The following is a 24,660-nucleotide window of genomic DNA, read 5'->3' on the forward strand; positions in this document are numbered from 1 at the left end:
ATTTTGGCAAAGAAGTTGTCTACACTGTGTACCCAGCCTGACACTTTGCTTGCTACTAAGTTTAAAGGGGGGAGTGGAAACTTCCAACAGAACGACATTCCGACTGAGCTTGGGTATTGGTAGATGCTGTTAGCTACATTTGCAGTGAAAACCAGCAGCAAAATGCAATCAGAAAACATGCAGTTTGCTATCAAAAGCCCATTTGGTGCTGGGAGCAAAGAAACTGTGGTAGATGAACAACTAAAGACTACAAATAAGCCACAAATTTTCATCTGGAGGAGAAAGATGTCTTGTGGGCATCATAGGAATTGTTCAGATCTCACCATGGTCCTTAAGAATGTAAAAATTTTTCCTTAGAATAGAATTTTCACAGTGTTGTATCACACAAGCCATGAGAGAATGTGTTTCCCGGCATTCTGACTCATAAGCACCAAGGGGCCCCTATACGGTAAGGGCTAGTCTGCTCCACTATTTGAGAATAAATAGACTTTGACATCATCCACGATGCTGGTTCTGCAGTTATTCAGAAAGCAAATTATTGGTCCATGGAAGCTGTGACATGGATTTCAAAGGAAAAGCAAACAATATGTGCCATTGTCAGAGTAACCATTAGCAACAGGAAACCAATACAGAAGACAGCAAATAGAGCCAAGGAGGCCAGGGGCACCACAGCTTTCAGGTTTATAGAGGAGGAAAGTGTAGTCTGTGGTACTCTCGTCTGAGTATAATGTGCCATGGGTGTACACCATAAATATAAATGGCCTAATGTGTGTCCTGATGTTTTTCAGTCTTCCTTTATCTCCATCCATGCCTAATGGGCCCTAATCTACCATTTGGGAATGGAAGTGTTTACTTTTCTACCCTGTCTTAGGGGTGTGTAAATTGTTCTTAATTTTACACGTGCTCACTTGGGTGGAATCATTTATTGGTTCTGTCACTCCTGCCCTATCTGGAGTGAGTGGACCTTTTCGTGCACCCAGGAAAAGTGGCACAACATCTCCCACAGTGTGCTGGCTTCCTTAGACATCAGGACAGCCGATTACCAATCCATGCCCTGTGGTGGTGGCACCTCGCAATGTTAGGTCTCTCTTCATGCTTCCCTCTCTCATGCACACAGATTCATTTTTGAGCCAGACACAGACTTTGGTTGATTTAGAAGGAAATGTTTCTGTGACGTTGTTAAAAATTGAAAGCATATGGCCAGGCTGTGTTGGCCCATGCCTTTAACCTCAGCACTTGGGAAGCAGAGGCAGGTGGATCTGAGTTCAAGGCCAGCCTGTTCTACACAGTTATTATGTTTGTACAGCTTGCCATATGATTCAATGTCCTCAACAATAAGATACTTTCTTTAGGAAACAGGGTCTGTGGAATAAATACCCTTTACTTGGTTCTAGGCTCTCGAACCTGGCTGGGCTTCCTTATCAGAGCTCAATATGTTCCCTCTGGGTTGGCCTCTCTGCTGCCTCCTTGGCTCTGAGCTCAATCCAAAAAACCACTTCCTTGTCTTTCAGCCTCTAGGCTGCCTGTGTTGTAACTCCAGTCTTGCAAGTACCCTTCCTTCTGGTTGTATTCTGGCCAATGGGGCAGCCCTTCACCATTAGGATTGCACAAAATAAAGAGAAATTCACCAACAGATGCACTGTCCCCACAGTGCTCAAAGATGTGCAAGAATGCCCTGGCTTATCTCGGCCAAGAAGCCTGTAGTTTTCTAAAGATGGACAGGTTCTATACTATGGGACAGTTTACACTCTTTTTCTGTCTCTGTCTCTACCTCTCTGTCTTTCTCTCTCTCTCTCTCTCTCTCTCTCTCTCTAACTCTCCCTCAGAACATGTTTTTATGATCTAAATCTTACATTTTCTGCAAATCCTCATGTGTTAAAAGGCTAGTACTGAGCTGGGAGATAGTGGAATAGAGGATTAAGTATAGTTGGAAGACCATCTTTGAAGGACTTGAATAGTGCTGGGGTGACAATCCTTCACGTCGTGGTTTCCTGACTGCTAAGAGACTAGAAGTCTTCTCTCCAGTGCTCCTACCATGATGCTCTGCCTCATCATGGGCCTCAAAAGAAAAGACCAGGGGAAACTCAGAGGTAGAATAAGATGTCCATTCCTTAAGCTGATGGATTTCGGGCATTTCATCAAAGCATTTGAAAGCTAACACCTAAAACTGCTTCTGAGAAGTAGGTCACTCTGTGATTTATGTCAGTGTTGTGGAATGGAATAGTTTTTAATTGATCTATGAAGGGATTTGGAAGGGAAGTCAGAATACAGTGAGTAGGGTATTCTAGTGGGTTCTAAGATGAAAGAAGACAAGGAAGCCAAGCTTATGACATTTCAGACAGCAATAAAGCCTCTGTGAGGAACTTGATTAGAGACAATTAGTAATCCATCTGTCTAAATTTGCCCATGCCCTGACCTTTCTTGATAGACTGGGTAACTGATGGGCTTGATCAAAAGCATCAGGCTTTTTTGATCAGCTTTCAGGCAATGTTGGGGTATTTTTTATTGTTGTTGATTTCAGTTAGACTTACAGTGAGATTAAAGGAAAAAAGTCACAGCATAAAGATTGAAAAGATTTCATGTTTTATAATAAAGAGCAGAGCCATACAAAGATGCATGTTTTCTGAACAAATGAAAAAAGGACATTATCCTGAGGATGTCTCAGGAATCTTCAAGATGGCCCATCCATCACAAGGGTACCACTTGTTTCAAAGACATTGAGATATTGTCATTAGCTCTCTATTCATCTACAGAATGGTGTAAAGAATTGATTCTCTAGGATTTCTTTCCTTATATTCAAATACTTGAAGGATTTACAGGTGATGAAGCCTAAACCTCAAGCTATAGTTTTATCTTGGCATCTTCACATGACGCTGATTTTGTAGGCATACAAAATATGAGGCTAATACAAAATGTGCCACCAAAGTTGCTACCTGAATTTCAAATGAACTTGTGAGAGGTCATCAAGCATGTGGAAGATTTGGTGTTCCAAGTAGCAAAGCTAAGAGCACAATGCATGAGAGTCAAGTGTGAGAATAAAGTGAGATTTTGATGGAGACCCTACTAAGCTATAAATGCAGTAACTTGGAACACCTGCCTTGGAAACATTCAAGCCATGAGAAGAACAAGTCTGTCTGAGTCATGGTTCTATTGCTGTGAAGAGACACCAGGACAATGAAAACTCTTATAAAATAAAGCATTTAATTGGGACCTTGCTTATCATTTCAGAGGTTTAGTCCATTATCAGCATGGCAGGAGCATGGCAGGAGCATGGCAGTGGAGTGGGAGCTGAGAGCTATATTCTGATCCACAGGCAGAGAGAGAGAGAGAGACTGGGTCTGACAAGGACTTTTGAAACCTCAAAGCCCACCCTGAGTGACACACCACCTCTATTAAGGCCACACACCCAAATCCTTCTAGTCCAAGCAAAGAGTTTCACTCCCTAGTGACTAAGCATTCAACTATATAATGCCTATGGGAGTCATTCTTATTCAACCCACCACAGAGCCGAAGAGAGGCCACAGAGCCTGGAAATAGTGAGAACTTAGGACAATTCATTCTCAAGCTTTTCAGAGACCGTGGCTAGCAGCAGATTCCTGGATGTTACAAAAAGGATTTAAGTTCTTCTCCCTTTATGAAAATTGGTTCAGGATGTAAATTCTTCTCTCTTGGATTTTGGACTTGCCTTAGTCCAATTCCTCACTGCTATTCTCCTGCCCCTTCCTGTAGAATAGCAATGCTTGGCTGTTGTCCTTGTATCTTGGAAATTCGTCACTTGGTCATCAAAACAATACTAAAAGGAATGAAAAATTAAGTATTTGTGGAGATGAGATTTTTTTTGTGATGGACATAAGCGTCTGGGGGCCATGGGCTGAAGGTTATAATTTAGAACTTAATGCTGCCCCAAGCACTCATGGATTGAAGCCTGGATACTCACCCAAGGGTGCCATTGGGGCATGGTACTAAAGTAATAAAGAAGGACTTGTTGGAAGTGGACGATAATGGGAGATTTTCCCCTGGATAATAGTAGGGTCTTGGTCCTTTCTTCTCATTGATGAGCAAGAGGAAGGAAGGAGCTTTGACCTACATACGTAACCCACATGATGTTCTATTCTGACACAAGGGCTAATAGGCAAAATGCAAAACTTGAAACCCCTCAGTATGAGCCAAAATTCACATTCTCTCCTTCATGTTGAACTATCACAAATCTCATCACAACTACAAACCGGATTAACCCAGCTCTCATTGTTAGGATGCTATATGATCACAGGCGCAGAAGGATGGCCACTCAAACATTAGAACACTATCCCTTCCTATTAGGCATAACTCACTGCACTGCACTTTCACGTCTGGCATGATTACCACCAATCTTACCCATTCTGAGCAAAGTTAGCCCAGAATTTCATCATTATCTTGCTGACATTGATCTCTTCTTCTGAAGCACCCTCTGTGGTAAAAAGAAAATAAAAATTTTGCTACTGATTTAAGGTGTGGTTAAAAAACAGTTGCAACACAATCTGAGCACTCTTGTGTGCTCTCTTGTTCCCAATGTTCTCAATCTACTTTGGTCTCTGAAGATAAAAGGGGTCAGGCTTGGTTAATATTTGAAGGGCAAAAATGCACTTTTGGCCTTTTTTTTTTTTAACATACTCATTGAGTCAAACTCTTCCTTTTAGGAAGATCTTGATGAGTGTGTCTATGATTTGCAGTCAAGAGGAATGTTCCAGATGCTCTTTGCTTTTACTTTATGCCCATCTTCCTGGCACATCCCCCTTGGGGTCCTATGGCAGCAACCCAGTATTACCACCAGGGTTGCTAGCCCCTAGGTCCATTCTCAACCTCGCACACATACATCTATTCATAGAATCTGAAAACAATCAGAACTGGAATAATGCCAAGAAGACACCCAGCAGGGAAATGTCCAGAGACACTGGTGTGTCATGAGGGACATGCCATAAATCACAAATTACACTCAACTCTTGAAAAGTAAGATGTTGAAGACCTTTGTGAAAGATCCCCAAATATCATATCATTAAGCATATTTAAATATATGATATATGTTAGATAGCCAGATAGATAGAAACATGATAAACATCATTCAAGGGTAGAAAAAATTCTATCACACCCACACACTCACATCCCAATATTTATGAGAGGAAATTCAAATATGGGCACTCTTTCCCTAAAGCAGAGCCTGTGGGTTACCTTCCACTGGTCTTACTGTTGTCACAGGTCAGGATTCTGAGAATGACTATGCAAGAGGACACATTAACGCAATCCTATCATGTGTTTTAAAGAAGGAAAAAGGCTGGAGACTGTTCTATAGCTGAGCCCTATTACAGAGCATCAAGAAAGCCTATTTAAAAGGAGAAACTTGCACAAGGCCACCAAGCCAAGACACAAACCCAGCCTTATATCACCAAGGCCACAGCCAGCAAAGAGATGTTACCTTTTAAAAATGGGGCTCCTCATACTGAGAAGAGCTCATTGGAGTGGTCTCCTATCACTGTCTTGGGTCTCTTGTCTGATGCAAAGCTTGGGCGATCCTGATACTCATACATGTAGGTGGGGGCTCCAGCATCGGTGGAGACGTGAATTCATGGACAGTTCACATTACCAGACACACATCCAGATAGTGTCACAGCCTTGGCCCCAGCAGTTGAATACCTGAACTTCTTCATCTGCAGAGGAGAAAAACATAGCTTTAAGAAGGCTGGGACTTGCTTAGAGCTGCACAGCTGGTTGATACAGCGTTGGAATTTGAACCAGGCTTGTACTGAAAGAACAGTTAATGTACCCCTGCATGCAATAGACACATGGGATGTATGCTGGGGATGACATACGTGTGCCTTGGTTCCAAGACAGTCTAGAACCTCATAGCTGTCTTTCATTCAGCCTAGCTTTGAACATCCCTAGGGTTTTCCTTAACTCTATAGAGCAGGCTAAAGAAAATCCAGTCAGACTTTCTGAAAATTATGATAATTAGACTAAAAATAATCTATGCAGAAGGTGGAGGTTTCATATTTCATAGCCAGCTGGATGCTTGGCCCAAGTGTAAGCTCTTAATGTGATAAGGTGATGGTAAAACAGAAGTGCCAAAGCAAGATGAACTTAAGCCTCTTCAGCCTCTCTCCCCATCTCCTCTGCCTTCTACACTCACTAACAGAGTCCTGTACATGAGTCAAGATGGCGCTTTTCTTACAGCATTAGTAGAGCTAGTGCATCTTTGTGTCCTGGCTGGTGAAGCCCCAGCATGTGAGGGAGCCCCATAACTGTGTACCAGTCACAGTACTGCATGGATGGCCACAGAGCAGTGACTTGGAGATGGGAAGGGCAAGCATAGCAGCCTGGTGGAGAAATTTTACAACTTTTCCCCAAGGATACAGTAAGAGGATTAAAATTTTCAGAAAAATAAAAAAATTAAAACAAAAATAAGGGTTATGATTATTACACAGAGGAAAGCCCCATTATCTTACATGCTACATATTGTATATAAATACATAAACCTATGTGTATAAGCTTTTATACATTTATAATTCAGTTTTACCATATGCTTCATATATACACACATTTAAAATAATTTTGTGTACATTTAATATGCTGTTATCATTACATCACATCATAATATATACACTGACAAACCTTTTTAACAACATATGTCCTTATATCCCTGTGACTCTGAAACCCATTTATGGAACAGATGCTTTAAGATCAAGGAGAACTTGCTGCAAATAGGGTTTAATCTTGCCTCTGCCCCTTGATTACTTCAGAAGGGAACCCAGACCCCAGGTATACATCAGAAATATTTTGTGAACAAGAGAAAACATTTTACCTAGCACCCCCTCACCAAGATACTTTTATTACTTTTTGCTGAACCCCTGGTATTTCTTTTTTTAATTAATTAATTATTATTTATTCACTTTGTATCCCAGCTGTAGCTCCTCCCTCATCTCCTCCCAGTCCCATCAACCCTCTCTCTTCTCCTCCTATGCCCTTTCCATAGTCCACTGATAGGAGAAGACATGCTTCCTTTCTATCTTACTCTAGCCAATCAGGTCTCTTCAGGACTGGCTCCATCATCTTCTGTGGCCTCTTAAAGTATTTCTAAACTTTTTATAATCAAAATGTGAAATTTGGGACAAAGACACATGTTTTGGTAGTTACAACTTTAAACAATAAAAAAAATTGAAGACAATGGGATGTTGTCACCATGCTAAACATTTGAATAAGAGGACTTGCAGAAAGGAAGACAATGGAAAGAGGGCTGAGGGTTTATTTCAAGAAACTGTGGCTGAAAGTGCTCCCATTCTGGGCTAGGTTCCCAGCCTTAGGTCAGGGAACACAGCTGCCTCCAGTTAATTGTAGCCAAGACAGAAAGCAGTCCCAGTATTAACAACTGAGGAGGAAGAAAAACCCCAGGAGCGGCGGGGAGAAGAGCTTCACAATCAAGAGAAAGTCAAACCTATGTTTTATGTCTTAGAGGAAATCTCATGGGACTGGGAGAGCAGGGTGATACAGGAAGGGTACTGAAGGAAAGCAACCCTCAGCCTAGAGCATGCACTCAGGAAAGGGGCCTCTCAGAGGTGAGGGACACTCAGCAGTTCTCCCAGAGGCTGTGGAACTCGCTGCCTCTGGACCTGCCTTACAGAAATGGCTGGAGTGTTCTCTAAACTGAAATGTCAAGGTAGCGATGAATAACATGAGACTTCAAAGCCATAGGACTGAAGCAAACCTCAGGCAGGACACACTAGAGCTGTAGCTGAAATGTGGACACATGTTTATCCTGTGTACTGCAAAGGGTCAATAGAAATTATATCAATGATGATATAATTATCAACTAGAGTTACAATAAATTATGGTGTCTGTCCAAATGATGTAAATCAGAAACATAAAGGAAGTATGTGGTAAGGGACTGAGGTGTAGAGTTCTTATACTTAACCAAAGTCATACAATTACTACCTTAGTATAGATTATTAGAATTATAGTATAGGCTAGCAAGCTATCTCAGGAGGTGATGTGTTTGTCACCAAGCCTGAAGACCTTTAATTCCTAATTTGTTTATCATCTGAAGGAGTTTTCCAATGGACTATTTAAGGTCTCATATCCAGAATCTTATCATCATAAGAATACTTGAATACTTTAACTTCTTTCTTTCCAATTTGTATCCCCTTTATCTCCATCACTTATTTTAATGAAGACTTAAAGTAGAATGCTGAACAATATGGGAGAGGACATCCTTGACTTGTTCTCTTTAGTGCAAATGCTTTCAGTTTCTCTCTGTTTAGAATAATGTTGGCTGTGGGCTTCCTGAACACTGCCTTTATCATTTTGAAATATGTCCCCATGTGTCCCTATTTTCTCTGGGACTTATATCATGCATAATGGTGATTTTTTTCAAAGGCCTTTTCTGCATCTAATGAGATGATCATGTGGTTTCTGTCCTTTAGTATATTCATGTGGTGGATTATGCTTACTATTTTTGAATATTGAACTATTCCTGCATCATGAGAGACTACTACAAACATATGCACAAGAACTGGAAAGCAAAAAGAATTGTGTCATTTAAGGGGACTTCAGCTAGTGTACAGGCAACTGTTAAACCCTGTGAAAACCCTTACCAGTATCAATGATATGTTCTGTCAACTACTGTAAATCCTCCTTCTGATGTCAGTGTTCCTGTCAGTAAGCAAATATGGTGAAGGAAGAACATCTTGACTCTATAACATACAACTGCTGGGGTTCCCTTGCTGCCCTGGCTGCCTTGGGCTAAATGGCTGTCAGCCAGCCAGCTAAATGATCCTTATGCCAGCATCAGCCATCTTGAATACTCCACAGACTCCCTGTCACAACAGACGCTGAGGACAGCTGGGGTGCCTTGGCTACTCAGGAGAGATCTTCACCAAGAGAGCTTACTGATGACCAAAACAAGTAAAATAACTACTCTAATAAGACAAATTGAGACAGAAAACAAGAAATAGCCAATCTTAACAGATCAGTATAGAATAAGGAGACTGAAACAATAATTAGAATTCTCCCATAAACAACAACAGCAACAAAACCTCAGGTTATTAAAATTTTCCTGATAAACAGAACTACAAGTTAAAGGGAAGAGCTGGTGGTATCAATCCTTAGATTCTTCCCAAATACCTCTAAAATTCAAAGGAGAAGGAATCCTGTGAAATTCTTTTACTGAGAGCATCATTATCTTAGTGAAAAAAGATAGGGCAGGCACACTACAAGAAATTTAATTATAAATCATAGATGGAAAAAAAAATTCAACAACCTAATACCAAATATGATCCAACAACATATTAAAAGGATAATCCTTGGGACTATAAAAATGGCTCGGTGGGCTGTTGTTTACCAGGTTGGCCTCAATCTTTCCCAAGTGTTACTTCCTCATCTCTCTAGAGTGTTTTCTAGGCTCATTCCATAGATTAAATTGTACATGAACCTTACTCTCACACACACTTATTGACAGAAACAAACTAAATATTACAGGCTCTAAAGAACCAGAATTGAAGACCAGACCCTCAGCAGACCTCATATCTATCTACGTTGAGGGAAAGAGGTTAGTGAAGTCTTGTCTGGCGAGTCTACATCCCTCCTCCAGTCTCAAGACTTACCTCTGTGACTAGGGACACAATTACAGATGGGACACCAAATATGATGGCTCCAATAAAGTCCAAAAACAGGTCTTTCTTTTTAACAGGGTCATCTGTCCCTCTTAAACACTTCTCAGTAGCTGCTGGCATTAGATTCTCAGAGACGTTCTGAAATGAATCAGAAGTGACCACCACCTATTGCCAAAAGGCTTCTCCAGGTCGTTACCAAGGATTCAATGATGCTGAATCACCTGAATGCTGTGTCAAATTCTTCTAGTTTGGGTAGTGAGTGGGAAGAGGGTAACTTTTGGAGAAGAATGTAGCCCAGAGAAGAGTAATGCAAATTCTTAATTCTTCAGGTTCAATTGTTCTTAATAGATATTAAGTTTAATTTTGGAGGTTAGGCATCTCAGCCATATATTATTGTTGTTCCGCTGGCTTCAGTTTCAAAAGTTAATGTGACTAAAGCCAGCTGCGGGCTTGAAAACTGTTCCCTAGTGAGTAATATCTCAAGCTGTGTCCTCAAAAGAAATGTGCTTTCTCTCCACACACACATCACCCCTACAGCTGCAAAAGAAATGCAGTGCTTGCTAGCTTCGCTTGTTTGCTGGGAAAGGCACCTTTGTTAATAAATAAATTAACCTCAAAATAAAGTACTCCTGGGAAACGGAACGAAAAGATACAAGACATAAGATTTTCAGTATGTGACTTCTCTTTAACCCTACAGAGTCCAGGACACCCAGGAACCTGCAGATAACAGGATCCAGTTTGCCAGAAGAGCAGAGTACCCCACGTCTGTAATCATCATTGTGCCCCCATTTGCTATACCTTCTCATAACAACCCATGTAAATATAATGGCTCTGTTCTAGTTGGCTTACTAACTTTCAAAGAATATTTCCCCCAAGGACTTGCCTTAATCACCAACCAGCAGAGAAGTACTGGGTTGCCAATCACAAATGTGGTTTTTTTCAGGGAATGTGAAAGTGAGAAAAGGAGAAATCTAGGGCTGAGCCCCACATCTAAATACCTTTTTAGCCACTGAATAAGTCTGTTTCGGGGAGAATCTTCAAACTTATTTGTTTCTCAACTAATTCCCATGATTCCCCCAACTCTTACAAGAATGGGCTACTACAAATAAAACTGCTACAAACATGGTTGAGCAAATTTCCTTGTTGTATACTTGAGCATCTTTTGGATATATGCCTAGGATTTGTAATAGCCAGAAGCTGGAAACAACCCAGATGTCCTTCAGTTGAGGAATGGATACAGAAATTGTGGTACATATACACAATAGAATACTACTCAGCAATTAAAAACAAAGAAATCATGAATTTGCAGGCAAATAGTGGGAACTAAAAAGAATCATCCTGAGTGAGGTATCCCAGAAGCAGAAGGGCACAAATGGTTTATACTCATTTATAAGTGGATATTAGACATATAATATAGGATAAACATACTAAAATTTGTTTGCCTAAGAAAGCTAATCAAGAAGGAGGACCCTGGGTAAGATGCTCAATCTTCATTCAGAAAGGCAAATGAGATGGACATCAGAAAAGGGAGACAACAGGGAACAGGACAGGAGCCTATCACAGAAGGCCTCTGAAAGACTCCACCCAGCAGGGTATCAAAACATATGCTGAGATTCATAGCCAAACTGTGGGTAGAGTGCAGGGAATCTTATGAAAGAAGGGGAAGATAGAAAGACCTGGAGGGAACAGGAGCTCCACAAGGGGAGCAACAGAACCAAAAAATCTGGACACAGGTCTTTTCTGAGACTGATACTCCAAACAAGGACCATGCATGGAGATAACTTAAAACCCCTGCACAGAAGTAGCCCAAGGCAGCTCAGTGTCCAAGAAGGTTCCCCAATAATAGGACCAGGGACCATCTCTGACATGAACTCATGGGCTGGCTCTTTGATCACCTCCACCTGAATGGGGAGCAGCCTTACCAGTCCACAGAGGAAGACAATGAAGCCAGTCCTGATGAGACCTAATAGACTAGGGTCAGATGGAAGGGGAGGAGGCCCTCCCCTATCATTGGACTGGGGGAGGGACATAGGAGAAGAAGAAGGAAGGAGGATGGGACTGGGAGGGGATAGGGGAGGGGGCTACAGCTGGGATAAAAAGTGAATAAACTGTAATTAATGATGCAGCTGTTTTCTGGTCCAGTTCATCTTCAGAGAGTGGGAAGCCCAAAAACTATTTTAAAAAATGTTTATGAACAGTCAGGACTTATGTGGAAATGACAGAAAGGACTAAAACAGCCAAACAACCAAATTGATATAGAAGGAATCTTTGTTACTGGGTCTTGATAAGTGTGAGATTTCATGCTTAAAAAATAACCAATGAAACAAATGAGCAGTTCTAGGATGTGTGTGTATTTGTGTGTGTGATGTATAAAATATAACATGTATCATATATAAACAACATATAAGTATAGTATATATTTATATATACTATATATTGTATACTATATGTAATATATAATATATATTTTATATATATTATATACTGTATGTAATAATATAGCATACATTATATATATATTCAAATAAATTCCTTGTAAGACCTATTTTCTATATATGTCTGCTTATATATACTTCAATACATAGTGCATATATATGTGTATACAGATATATGTATATAACATATTTACAACAGTCATCTATATTTCTATATATAGTGAAGTGACATCTCAGTCAGAATAATGCAGAAGTAAGAGTTCAGGGCAGGGAACTCAAGCCCTTGTCCACAGGCTCTGATGACAGAGGAAGCCGAACCATGTGGCTGTACACTTTTTATGATGCCTGAAGTTCTATGAGTTATAAATTTCTTTCCAGAATTTATTTTTTCAAGGCTTGAGAGAAAGTTTGCTTGTGGCATCTGAAACCCTTTGGAAATGTAAACACCTGAGGGAGACAATGCTTGATGCCCTTTGTGGTCACTATGGAAGACAACTGACTCACTTTGGTGAGAGTTTTATTTCAATGTACAACTTCAAATCCTGATGAGAGAGCAGGAACTGAGTTTAGTAGCCATGTGCAATTCTCACCACTCATATCACAGAGCCCACTGAGCTCCAAGTCTTGAAACCTATCTAGATATTGGAGCCAGGGGCCTGAGCTCAAGTCATGCTTTCTCTTTTCCATATTTTCATCATACTATTAAAAGCAAACTAAAAGTTCCTAATTGGATTACTCAGTGTCTGACTTTATCTGTGACATATTAAGAAGTCAATCCTTATTGGCTTCCAGAACTAACTCAGTCAATGGTCTCTAAATCTTGGCAATGGGACACCTAAGAGGACCTGTGGAAATCTATGGGACCTGCAAGTTCAAGTACAAGGTAGAGCTGCTGAGCCCCAGCCTGACTTGTGAACTCCTGCTCATTCTCCTTTATAGATGTCCTCAGTTGTTCCATCTGCCCAAATGCTGTCTCTGGCCCTTCCAGCCTATGAATTTCAAGACTCTTACAGGAAAGGTAGTGTTTGGGAAAAAGGGTTGCCAGGACTAAAGTTCTCAGAGGATAGTTGGGCTTTCTGGGCAGTGTTGCTATGGAAATACCCATGCATGGGTCTCAAAGAAAACTTGAAGTAGAAAGAAGGCATGGGAAGAGTGGCAGGATCAGGATGTTTGGGACTGTGAGTACATCTATATAAGAGGCCACATGTTTTCACCATTGGAATGATCCAGCCAAACTCTTGCTTGGTGATACCCACCATGTAGGGCACAGTGTTGAAACTCTTTCTCAGCCAAGATCTCTTCTGATGCCTTTGGTAGCACCACTCCATCGATCATGGTAGGGAGAAAGGGATAGCCCTGGGAAGATGGAAATGAAATGTCTGTGATTGTCCTGCCCAAGCCAAGTGAGATATGTCTTACTATGGCTCAAGGAACATTGTGGAAGTTGTGGCAGGAAGTATGTAATAGTAAAAGATAGAGTGAAGCCATGTAAACCACCTTCCCTAGACAATAGTTTCTATCAATAATTTATGACCTGTTCTGGACCCATGCAAGGTGGGCCATATCAATAAGTCAAGATGTGGGAAGGGCCAATAGGGCCCTGCCCTTTAACTCTGCATTATTGACTGGTAATAGACCCCAGTAAGGAGGAGCCAGTATCTTGTTGTATACAAACCACAGAACCCACTAGTTTCCAAGAGATAGCTCCAAATCTATGTTCACCCAGACATTTAAAAAACCAGCAAATTACTCTTCTTAAATGTAACACTAAATAGACCCAAAGGAAGATACTTGTGAGTTTAAAAAAGCAAGCAAGAAGAAAAGGTATTTTCTCTTTGAGCCCAGATGGAACTTGGGCACCTCCTGCTCTACACACATTCTGCAGATAACCAGAGTAGTGTCATGGGTGATGATTTCACATTGCAGAGATGCTTTACTAAGCAAGTGAGTTCCCAAACACAGAGTCCATGATTACAGACATAAATATGGTGGACGATATTTATTGGTGCATGTCTAAATCTGTACTGTTAAAAAAAATTAGCCTTAAGAAATCAAACTGATTTTATTATACAAGGTGACCAGTCTGTGACTTGATTCTTCATCTGAGTGAATAATGCAGGTGAGGGCCAAGTCTTCCTCCAATAGGCTACCAATGGAGACTCGGAGCTGTATGCAATTATTCCTGCCATGGAAAACCTGCCATGCAGAGAGGCCATCAGGGGAGCAGACAGCAGAGGTAGCTTCTCTGAAGGAAGATACATGTTGGCCACACAGAGTGGGTACATGTGCCTTCTTCATTGGGGTCTATTCATGAACACATTCCAAACAATGAGCAGGGCATGAATTCATGGAAAAAGTATCACTGGGTGAGATAATTTTCTGAGACTTTCAAATAGTCCTGTTGTTGGTATAATGTTCTTTTGAAATGTATACACCTTACCCTTGTTCATTCAAATGCTGATTTCTCTCCTGACTCTCTGGTTTCAATCTGGACATTGCATTGTGATGCTTATTCTAAGCATCACCTGTCTCAACTTTGTGTAAACATGCCAAAATAAAGCAACTAGCCACAATGTTGAGCAACAGAAAGGAAGCAGGAAGAGAGAGAGGAGCCAGAAGACAGTGAGGTGGGAGGCAGAGGAGGAGAAGAGAAGGGCAGGAGAGATCTGAGAGAACAGAGGCAGGAGAAAAGGTTTTGGAATGATGTAGAGAGATGGAATGGAGCTAATATATCACAAAAAACAAGTATAACGTGGGAAATCTAAATGTTAGGAAACTACGTGAGCTTGAAGGTTTAGGATGGAACAACTATTGCCCAGAATTGTGTTTTAGGTTAGTTAAACAAATCCTAGTGTTTGTGTGGTGATTTGGGTATAGAGCTGTTTAGGATTAACAGGAGCTTTACTGGAAGATATATCAATATTAAATATTAACATAGTAAATATTAGTAAATATTAACATCCTGTGTTGAAGGAATCCTTAAAAACAAGAAACAGATTGTAAAGGGTGGAGCATATTGTCTGCATAATGTCTGGAATATCCTTGGCACACAGTAATGTTTTATGGTCCATCTTAAAATAAAGATCAGGCTTTTAAGATGGCTGTTCTACCTTATTTTTTAAAAGCAAGTCTGGTAACATTGAGAGACATAAGGCTGAGTAGGGAAAATAGTAAAAGTGATAGACATAGAGGGGAAACCCAGGTGTAACTGCATTCAGGAGGAGGCATTCCCTACTCCTGCCCACCACCACAGTATTAACCCTGACATCCTGAGAAATTGCCGGTGTCCCCTGGGGTTCTGATGGCTGTACTCTGTGCTGTGTGCATGCTTGGATGACAGAATTACAGGCTTCTGTCCTTTGTCTTTTCTCACACCCACAGTGAGTCCTGTCACAGTTTACAGATTCCGACAATGTATTGCTACCTTACTGCCATGCCCTGGAATATTATAAACACTATAAAAATGCAGTGCCTATTTCTCATACAAGTCTCCTTGTCCCTTCCCTACAGTCTAGTGTTACACCGTAGTCAAAGATATTAGAAGATTCACTATGTTACTGCTCTGTTCACAGTCCTCCAAAGAGCCCCCATGGCATGCTGACTCTCAGTACAAGTCTTTCATTGACCAACTTTACTTCCTACCTAACTGCCCACCCATCCTCAGGCCCATGCATGCCTAATTGCTTTCACTCCAAACACACTGGCCTTCTACAGCAGACCCTGGCAGACTCTCTTGTCTCTGCTTGAAACACTTCATCCTCCACATTTCCAAACAGCTGGTTTCTTTCACTCTCCATCCCCTACTGTGCTTACCACATTGAATATAACCCATACAGTTTGCAATTTTTTCCTATTGTGATAACCACACTAGAAGTTTCTAAGAAAACAGAACTTGTCTGTTTCATTGCTCCTGGCCAGTGCTGGGAACTTGAAGAGTAGGAGGGATGAGATGGAGGGCAGTAATGGAGTTTTCTCGCTGCTTAAGTTAAGGGGAAAATGCCTTCTAAGAAGATAAGGTATGACTTTTGGAATGCTGGAAAAAGAAAAGAACAAAAAACCTGAGTAATATAGCTGGTAGATAACCAAGTGTCTTCAGAGACTTTGGATACAGCCATGGCCTAAACCATTTTCCCAGAACGTTCCAATTGCTTAAAGATTCTGATACAATGCATTTGCTTTTCTATTCAAGGAACACTGACGAGGGATCTCATCTGGTATCAGAAATCTGACACTGCCAAACTCAGTGGGACTCATGGTGACCCATGGTGACTCATGGTGTATAAGGAATACAGTGATTATGCCAAGGGCTCACTTGCATGTGAGAAGCAACTAGTGCCTCCATTGTACATTGCGGTTCAATCATTCAAGAGTTTGCTGTGCATTTGTGCACATTCATGCCTATGAGTACATGTGCATGAATAATGGGAACAATAGATAATCACAGAAGTATTTCTACAAGATCCTAAAAATTGTATAATGTTCTTAGGAATTGGATTCTCTTGGTTTCCTCAAAGTCACTAGCTATTCCTGTTCAAGCTGAGTCCTCTTGTACCACAAGAAGAATAGCTGAAATAGTTGCCTGTTTTCTGAGAATTATAGAACGGCCCTGTCATAATTCTTCTAACACCTTGGTCTCCTTATGTAAGCTTGATAAAGAAAACCCTATGTCCCCCACTTTCTCAGTCCATGGACAAGCAGAAACACATAGTGCCAGAAGTCCACAGTCCATGGGGTCCAGACGAAACCTGCAGATCATTTTTTGAACGGCTGGGTAAATCAGGTAGATATAGGTTGGTGGGATAATTAATAGAGACTAGACAGATTAAAATAGAAGAATTAAATATTTTAGATGGGTCTCTACTAGATTAATGAAGAATAATTAATAGAATCGCTTATGAGGATGAGTGGATAGATAGTAGGTAGGTGGGGAAGTAGATGCTGTGCTAGTTAATTGTTGTCATCTTGACACAAACTAGAATCACCTAAGATGGAGGAATCTCAGTTGTGGAACTGTCTCCATTAGATTGCCCTGTTGACATGTTTGTGGAACATTTTCATGATTAACGATTGATGTGGGAGAGCCCCACCCACTGTGGGTGATGCCTTCCCTGGGAAGGTGCTCCTAGACTGTGTGTGGCACTTTCCTTCAAAGCCTTGTATTGCATGTCTTTACTCCCTCCCCAATTCAGTTTGGTGATTATGTGTAGAAATGGGATTATTTTATAACTTAAAATACACCTGAAAATAAAATACCATGATATTAAGTTTCAACAAAGCTGGAGGATTATGATGTGAGTTCTTATAAAATGTTCTTTCTAAGCAGTTTTATATTTCAGTTATTTCATGTTATGAAAGCAGTGAATGTATTAATTTAGATCACAAGGTTGGTACTGTCCTGAGAGGTGATAGCTGTTTCAGAAGAGAGCCGAATGAGTCAAGCCTTGGGTCAAGTATACAGGGACCATGAGGATGGGAATTTTCAGTGAAACATCCAAGAGCTCTCCCTGTCTTCTTGTGCAGACAGTGAACCATCAAAGTTGAAGTGGTGGTTTTGTAGCAATTTTCTGTAAGAGATCAGGGGTCAAGAGCATATTCTTTCCCTCCCTCCATGTAGACAGTTCTAGCCCATGTCTGTCTTCTAAAGACAGCAAAGCATTGGTGAAAGTAATCGTGGCGGCTGAGTACCTGAATGTAACCTCTATGACTGCTCTAGGAATGGTGCAAGCTCGTTGCACAATATCTACATCTGTTACCTTACCCTGATGACAATGGGCACAATGTCTATTCTCAGAGTATAAGGGAGAAGGGATATTCTCCAAGCAACATGTCTTTTAGGAAGCTGTTGGAGACTAAAGGTTTAGAATCAAGAATTTCACTGTTTGGTTTTAAGCCTCAACTCTGCCACTTGCCATGCCACTCATTCTCTCTGTGTTTTGCTTTCCATTACCCATAGATGAGGGTGATGATCAGATGTGACCTGCACAGGAGGGAACCATGTCTCCCAGATGCTTAACTGTGTGCAGAATGGCTAGAAGCCTGGATAATATATTCAATGTAAAAACTTTAATAAATGTGGAATGTGGCTTAGATGTGGGGAAAAATCAGCTTTTCCTGTTCATTCATCCTTATTTCAGGCAGCCCTTGGGCACCTCAGTTGAATCTTGCAGCAAGAAAGACTGCTGAGGACCCAAGGCAGAAGACTAAAGGGTGCAGTAGCTATTTTGGGTGACACCTACATTAGCCATAGGCCTGGTATCTCTCCCAAACAGGCAAGGATTGAGGATGGATGACACTGCTCTAGAAAATGGCTCTTTGGCAGAGAAACATTTAAAAAATGCCAACATCTTTAGTCATCAGGGAAATGCAAATCAAAACGACCCTGAGATTTCACCTTATACCCATCAGAATGGCTAAGATAAAAAAAACTCAAGTGACAACACATGCTGGAGAGGATGTAGAGAAAAAAGAACCCTATTCCATTGCTGGTGAGAATGTAAAACTTGTACAACCACTTTGGAAAGCAATCTGGAGCTCTGGAATAGTGCTACCTCAAGATCCAGCTATACCACTCCTAGGCATATATCCATAAGATGCTCAAGTATACAAAGACATTTTCTCAACCACGTTCATAGCAGCTTTATTTGCAATAGCCAGAAGCTGGAAACAACCCAGAAGTCCCTCATACTAAAATCTGTACACTGAAGGAATCTAACCAAGAAGGAGGACCCTGGGTAGGACGCTCAATCTTCATTCAGAAACGTAAATGGGATGGACATCAGAAGAGGGAGAAAACAGGAAACAGGACAGGAGCTTACCACAGAGGGCCTCTGAATACCTATCAGGTTATCAAAACATATGCTGAAATTCATAGCTAAACTTTGGGTAGAGTGCAGGAAATCTTATGAAAGAAGATAGAAAGACCTGGAGGGTACAGGAGCTCCACAAGGAGAGCAACAGAACCAAAAAATATGGGCACAGGGGTATTTTGTGAGACTGATACTCCAACCAAGGACCATGCATGGAGATAACCTAGAACCCCTGCACAGATGTAGCCCGTGGCAGCTCAGTGTCCAAGAGAGTTTCCCAAAAATTAGGAACAGGGACTGTCTCTGACATGAACTCATGGGCTGGCTCTTTGATCAATTCCACCTGAGGGGGGAATAGCCTTACCAGTTCACAGAGGAAGACAAAGAAGCCAGTCCTGATGAAACCTGATAGACTAGGGTCAGATAGAAGGGGAGGAGGACCTCCCCTATCATTTGACTGGGGGAGGGGCATAGGAGAAGAGGGAGGGAAGGTGGGATTAGAAGGGGGTAGGAGAAGGAGCTACAGCTGGAATACAAAGTGAATAAACTGTAATTAATAAAAATAAAATAAAAAATAAAAAAATAAAGATACATGGGCAAAAAAAAAATTCACAGCTGTCTGCGCTGATAAGAGATCTTAAAGGTATAATGCAGAGTAGAACTGAAAGCAGTTATGAAGTTCTTCAAGTGTACAGGCACTTACTTTTTATGAACAAAAATCACTTAAGGCCCACATCAAGCCCAGACATCTGTGATCAACCCCATTTTGGAGAGTAAAAGTTTAAGGCACAGATGTTAGACAACTGCCCCAAGGACGGTCAGTCAGTGGTGATTTAAATGCGAATGATCCCCCTCGGTTCATGCATTTCAATGCTTGGTAGTCATTTGGTGAAACTGTTTGGGAAGGATTAGGAGGTGGGGCCTTGTTGGAGGAAATTTCTCTTTAGGCATAGGCTTGAGGTTTCAAAAATGCACACCATTCCCAGTCAGCTCCCCTGCCTCTGCCAAGTGGTTGTTGTTTTCAGATGTGAGCTCTCAGGTACTGATCCAGCACCATGCCTGCCAGAGTACACCATGCTTCCTGACATAATAGTCATGGACTCTTCCTCTGAAACTTAAACTTAAGTCCCCAATAAACTTTTTCTCCTATAATGGTCTTGGTCGTGGTGTCTACACAGCAATAGAAAGGTAGCTAAGACAGCCAGGAAGATGATGCTCATATTAGAAAAACAACATCCCCAAATAGGGCCCCAGAAGCTTACAAAGGAGGGGAGGAAGTGACGTTCTTCATGAAGCTCCAGGGCTCTGCAGTCTCTGGTGGAGTAAACCTCAGGGATCCAGGAGGAGGCTTGGCAAAGGTGACTCCCGGGAAGATGGCCATAAGCTGTGTGAACCCTTCTAAGCTGACATACATCCTCAGGACTTTGCCCTGAACAGTGTTTATCACAGGTGGTAAGGAGGGGTGTCCTGTTTGACAAGAGAAAATTAGGACAGAACAGAAGGGAAAAGTCAGACATGGATTCCAGGTAGGTTTTGTCTGTTTATAGGTATATGAGGTTGACTAAGTTCCTTCAGCCTTCTAGGCCATGCTTCCATTTTGTATAAAATGAAGAAAAAAAATTTTTCTATCTCATAGGGATGATGGAATGAGAAAAAGGAGCTGCAAAGAAGCCTGTCAGACATGAGCAAAATCTTTGATTTCTCTCTTAGACAGCACTGGAAACATATATCCATATCCCAGTGCTAAGCTGTGTGGTAGATAAGACCCTATCCTGCAGAGGCTGGCCTCATATGAGAAGAACCACAGACACACTTAATTCAGGTAATAAAGAGGTTGTGACCTTTAAAAGGGATAAGAAGGAGGTACAGAAATTATAAGGAATAAGGCCTTTTGATTGGTGTCATCACTGAGAACCTAAGGCCTTACAGCATGGGGGGAAGACAAAAAGGCGAGGAATTAATCATTTAATTCATTAATTTAATAAGCAGAAAGTGCAGAGGCCTAGAGACAATACAACATGGAGCATTTCTGGGAAGAGAAAATGGCACATGAGTACTACAAGGTGCAATTGAAGGGAAGAGGATAATAGTCTTGTATTATTTGGTGTGGATAAGGAAAAACACTGAATCCCTGGCCAAGGGTTTTTATGTAGTGGGCAAATAAATAGAATAAATAGCTATGGGATCAAGAATACACCAAGATTCTAGAACATTCATTTCATAACTCTAAGCTTGACCATTCAGAGGGAGAGAGATGGGGCATCAGACCTTTGCCTAACTACTGGCCCTTCTTCATTCTTCCTCAGCACAGTCCTTCTCCATCTCCCCATAGCTTCTCATTCATCCCCTTTCTACTCACCATGGATCTCTAACTTAGGATGTTTTGATTTGTAATTTTTTTTTTCTTCAAGATCAATGATTTAATAATGGAATAAGCCCATCGTAATTTTGAGAGTGTCTATATCAAGAATAGCCAATAATGCTGAAAGCCTCATCATCAAATCATGGTCACACATTGGTTTACATAGAGAAACTCTATGCTTGTTCCTTTCACTTTATGTCACTAGTCCCATTGAGATATCTTTCCTGAGGAGTATACATGTCCCCTGAAATGTCCATGGGTCACAGGGTTGCTATTTTGTGTGACTTCCAAGGGTCTGTGCTACAATGGACTCTTTTAATTAGGTAAAAGAGTTATGTAGAGATCTAGAGATACATATACATATACATATACATATACATATACATATACATATATATATACATATACATATACATATACATATACGTGATTAAAAGGTTGACTCAATCATTGACTAGATATGAGGCCTGAAGAGAAAGAACATGGAAAAACAAGTGAGTGTTGCTGTTTACTTTTAAGACATACAGTTGGAGGAACTCCAAGTGGGAACATGACCCCAGACTTAAGAATTTCAACACCGGAAGGAGGTAAGCGAAGTGGTAGGTAGGGTTCCCCAGCTAACCATGAGGGCATACATGATGGAATTTATATACTGTGAGGAGCAAGTGTGAAGCACAGGGACAGCTGAAGCCCAGTGAGAAACACCTACCAGGGTGGTGGCAGATCAACGAAGGGGAAGGGAGGTGGCGGGTGGCAAGAGTCCTGAGGAGGAGTCAGACAGACATAGGCGGGGCCTATGTTAACTCAATGAGTATTCTTTACCCAGATGAAGCAGGAAGAAATTCAGTTGTTCTGAGTACAAAATTGGACTTATGGGATGGGAGCACAAACAGGAATATAGCTGTTGCTTAAATAAAATGGAATGTACACATTTTCACATATTGATCACCGACTGTGTGCTACAAGTATGTTCCAATACTCCTCAAAAAATAAAAGTAAAAATAAAAAAATAAGCCTTGCTAACTAGGAGTTATCAGGCCCTATTAAAGATGAAAAAAAAAAGAATGTAAGCAGACTGGATGAACTTTCTGAAGATAGAAATTAAGTGGTCATTGTGAGGGCAGTCAGCACTATAGACATATTACACTTCAATTTTATCTCACTCTGCTTATACTCTGTTCCCACATGCTCACAGTGTCACAAAGCCAAACAGAAGGAACATTTAAAAATGACAACAAGGCCATGGTCCTTAACAGGGAAGCACTGCTGTAGATTCTGGAGCTAGAGATAGAGTAAGGTATGATTCCAGAAGACCTTGGCTGAGCACATTCCCCTGGAAGCCTTATTCTCTCTCCTTGGAGTGGCACAAATGGGTGCTGAGCTCCCATACTGCACCTGTCCTGACTGTGGATCTGTTTTCTATATCTGTTGCTTTGACCACTGAGGTTCTGAGATAAACTGTCACCCCTAGGGACCAACAACCCCAGAACCATATCCCAGCCAACTACATATCTAGGTTTCCTAGCCTGTGACCTGTCTTGATCACACAGAGTTGGGTACCATTAAACTAGAAACAGTCTGTAAATCCTCAAACTCCCTGAAATTGCCCCAACTAGTCAAGACTACACCCCTTTCTCCTGCCTCCTCTCTTTACCCTCCTCTTGAGGGTAAACCATGACAAAGACCAGCTTCCATTCCACCTCAGACTTAAAACTAATCCCAGTGCCTCCCTCCCTGCCCTCCCTCACTTTTGTACCCCAGCCCCTTTCAGGGATCTCTCAGCAAGAAATCATCTTTTCAATGGTAAACTGCTCTTGGATAATTTTGCGTGTCAAACTTTCTATAGATGTACTCTATTTTAAGTCACACCTTTTCTGTATCTCCTCTAGACCAGCCATCAGTCAGAGTACTGCACACACACACACACACACACACACACACACACACACACACACACAGACACACACATTTCACTCCCAACTGTATCCCAAAGGGGAAGGATCTGACACTGCAGAGTTTAGTTCCTCACTTAAGGACATAAAATTGGATCCAGAGCCCTGTGCTTAGACTCACCCATGTATTCTGTCCATGTCTAGAGGGCAAAAACCTCTAAGGTTTGGGGCCTGTTTTTAATTCCTCAGCATTCATTTGCATTAACCGAGGCCCAGGAGAAGAATTTCAAATGCACTCCAAAATCAAGCAGGTAGTGAGAGATCAGGACCAAATCGTAAAGGCATATCGTGGAAAGTTGGTAGTTTTGGGGGTCCAGTGAGATGTCTGGTGAGTGAATGTAACGAGCTGGTCCTGTCCCACAGATATAAACCTATGCCTGAAACCCTGTCCACTTAGTCAATTTGCATAAAATAACCAGATGAAAATCCCTCACCTGCATGTCTAATGGGACCTCTTAGCCACACCCACTTAGAGTTTACACACACTCTCTCTCTTCTTTGAACAATCATTGTCTGATTCTCAGATAGCAGAAGTCCATTAACTAATCCAATGACTTCTTAAATAATGTTTCTCCCTTAGCTATTCAAACCTCAGTGCTCTGGGAGCCTCCCAGAGACAGAGACTAGCACAGCAGACATGGGCCTTCAGGCTGGAAAAGGTTTGATTTGGCATCTTCAGAAGAGGAGGGAAGATTTTAGAACAAATCAAAGCCTCTAAACAGCTCAGCCTCAAGATACCTAAATGCTGCCTTTGCAGGACTCCTGTCAAGTGCCTTGCCTTCTTCTGCTCACCTTTATGGTCAGAGAGCTCACTACTTTGAAGAAGAGGGGTTTGGAAACAGAGTATTTCCATGATAAATATTCCTCCATAATCTAATCACCAGCCTATTCATTATCCATTCATTTTCAAACATTTACCACAATGCTTGGCATTTCCTTCTACAGAAAGGAAACTGGGAAAGCTAACCCATAGGGCTAGCCAGCAGGCACCTGTGAACATAGTTTTCTTGGGTGAGAGACTGAAGTCCCCAACCCTTTATCCCAACATCCTTCTGACATGTGACAAAGGTAACATACATTGCTTTCTAATTTAGCTATTTGTTTAGGCTTCTGTTCTACCTAAGGATCTTCAATATCTTCTTAAAAATCATTCGTAGGTAGTATTATGACATTTTTATAAATAAGTCATACTTTTTTCATCCTCCTCCCACTTTGTTCTTGCATATCTTTCTTGCTTGTCCTCATTCTCCTCTGAGCTTGTTAGGCTTTGCGTTTTCATGTCATGTGGGTTTCTGACCTGAGTTCTTCTGTGAGAGAGACCTAAGAAAGAAGGTCCAGAGCATCATAGTTAAGGAAAAAGAAAAATGGGCTTCAGAGGTCTTTCATAAGTCATGTCTTATGCAAGCAATTTTAATAAAAAAAAATACAGCATCTTATATACCATTTCCAGGGAACAAATGGGACAGAGTC

The 24,660-nt window shown here is 41.2% G+C and overlaps 1 pseudogene; it reads right to left on the minus strand.

Moving 5' to 3' along the window:
• Positions 1-1,421: 1,421 nt before the first annotated feature.
• LOC129686843 (liver carboxylesterase 1-like) lies at positions 1,422-24,469 on the minus strand (annotated as a pseudogene).
• Positions 24,470-24,660: the final 191 nt, after the last annotated feature.

The sequence above is a fragment of the Psammomys obesus genome, unplaced genomic scaffold, assembly GCF_907164565.1.
Source record: "Psammomys obesus unplaced genomic scaffold, mPsaObe1.curated_primary_1811, whole genome shotgun sequence".
Taxonomy (NCBI): Eukaryota; Metazoa; Chordata; class Mammalia; order Rodentia; family Muridae; genus Psammomys; species Psammomys obesus.